The sequence below is a fragment of the Arachis stenosperma genome, chromosome 3 (genome assembly GCF_014773155.1).
Source record: "Arachis stenosperma cultivar V10309 chromosome 3, arast.V10309.gnm1.PFL2, whole genome shotgun sequence".
In the NCBI taxonomy this organism is placed as follows: Eukaryota; Viridiplantae; Streptophyta; class Magnoliopsida; order Fabales; family Fabaceae; genus Arachis; species Arachis stenosperma.
Window position 1 is genome coordinate 128,785,931 of NC_080379.1, and position 2,380 is coordinate 128,788,310.

Genomic DNA, 2,380 nt, shown 5'->3' on the forward strand with positions numbered 1-2,380 from the left:
TAAAAGACCAAAGCATCACAAGGGCAAGAGATTCATAATATTCAATCTATTTACATGAGTGCAACTAGAGTGGGTGCTACTATCTACTTGGTTAAGAGCAAATCGATCTTATTAAGATACATTCAAGCACATGGGCAAGATGGTAGGCAATACATGAAACTTACCAATTTTAATCATCAAAATGAAATATGCGCAACTTGCATGAAGAATGCTCGTGAGAGCCGGGAACAATGGTTTGAGCTTCGAACCCTCACCGGAAGTGTTTGCACTCTATCCGCTCGGTGTATCGGGTCAATCACTCAATTCTCCCCTATTTCATGCTTTTCCAAAATTTGTTTTTCCTCTAACAATCAACAATTGTTACATGCATGCGCACATGTATCATGAGGTCTTTCCTAGGTTGTAATGGGGCTAGGGTTAAGGTGTGGTTATATATATTTGGCTAAGTAGGCTAAAAATTGGATCTTTTGATTGGCCTAAACTTCCCACCTAACCTACATAACATCCTATAAAATTATACTCTAGTCTAGCCACCCTTATTCACTTTTTCCACATATTCATGCATTTTCTTTTTCATTTTACAACACTTATGCATTGTTTCTTTATTGGGCTTTTCCTTGGGGCATTTTGTCCCCTTTTATTACTTGGTTTGGTGTTGTCTTCAAGAACTTCGGTTTCTTGCCCAATGGGAAATGATTCAATTTTGGATAGGATTTCATTGATGAATGAATTCACCTCTTGATCAACCTCTTCATTTTCTTCAATTTTAATATACACCATGCCAACTTTTTCTTCCTTGGGGGTTTGTGCACACTCTTCTATAATTTCAACTCCATGTCTACTAGGAAGAGATTTAATTATAGATAGAAATTCCTCCATGATTGAATCTATTTCTTGATTAACCTCCTCATATTCTTCAATCTTGATATGCTCCGGAGGTTGTTGAGATTCACATGACGGTTCCACATCTCTTAAATCTTGGACCACTTCCTCCTTTGTTTCAATAACCGTAGGCTTCTCTAATTGCTCTACTACTACTACTACTGATTCTTCCTTTTTCACCGGATTTTCCGATATCTTCTCTATGCTTTGCTCTTCCTTTGGTTCTTCACATGGGGTTATGGAAACAACCTGAGTATTCAAACATTGGTGGGCTAAAGCATGCACCATGGTTACAAACTCATGTGTATCCCGCTTCATGGTTTCTTGTCCTTAAAGTAACAAAGTGAGAGAATCATCTATTGGGGCTCGGGGCGGGTAGGAAGGTTCATTGTTTTGGAGAGAGGATTCATGGTAGGAAGGTGGTTTCTCTTGGTAAAATTATGGAGAAGATGTGCATTGAGGTGGTTCTTGGTAATAGTCTTGATAAGGTTGTGGTGGTTCTAAAGGTTCTTGCTCATAATGATCATAAGGATGTGGTACGGGTGATTGGTCATATGATGGATAAGGGTCACATAAAGGTACTTGGTGGAAAGGGGCTTGTGAGTATGGTTGAGCATCATGTTGAGGATAAGATTCATAGGCATATGGTGGTGGATGATTGTCATAAAAGGAGTCACCATAGCCATTGAATTGGCATGCATTAGGATGAGAATTATATCTATAAGCGTCCGGAGGTTGTTGCCAATAGGAGTGATCAATTTCTTGAGGCTCCACCCATCTTTGTTGATTTCATCCTTGGTATATGTTATCATTGAAGTTCACATTTCCTACAACACAATTGAGCCAAACTCATAGCCAAAGTGAGAATTCATTATAGAAAAACAAAATAAAACTAACAAAATCTAGTAAACAAGCAAAAGACAAGCTATTTACAATATTCACATATGTACAATAACCAATAACATAACACCATTGCAACTCCCGGTAACAGCGCCATTTTGATGATTAAAATTGGAAAGTTTCATGTATTGCCTACCATCTTGCCCATGTGCTTGAATGTATCTTAGGAAAATCGATTTGCTCTTAACCAAGTAGATAGTAGCACCCACTATAGTTGCACTCATGTAAGTAGATTGCATATTATGAATCTCTTGCCCTTGTGATGCTTTGGTCTTTTACTTTTCTCTAAGCATGAGGACATGCTACAATCTAAGTGTGGGGAGGTTGATAAATCCCATTTTTAGAGTTTATCTTGTACTGATTTCAAGGGTTTTATCAATGATCCTACGCACTTATTCATATGAAAATGCATGATTTTGTGTTTTTTTCCTAATTTTGCCTCATGGATAAAAACATGCTTCTTTTGCACTAAATTAGATATATTGTTAACCCTCCTCTAGTACCATTCAATATCGTGACCGGTGTGTTAAGTGGTTTCAGAGTTTATAGGGCACGGATGACTCGGAGGGGAGAATGGGAGCATGCATAAAGGAAAGGA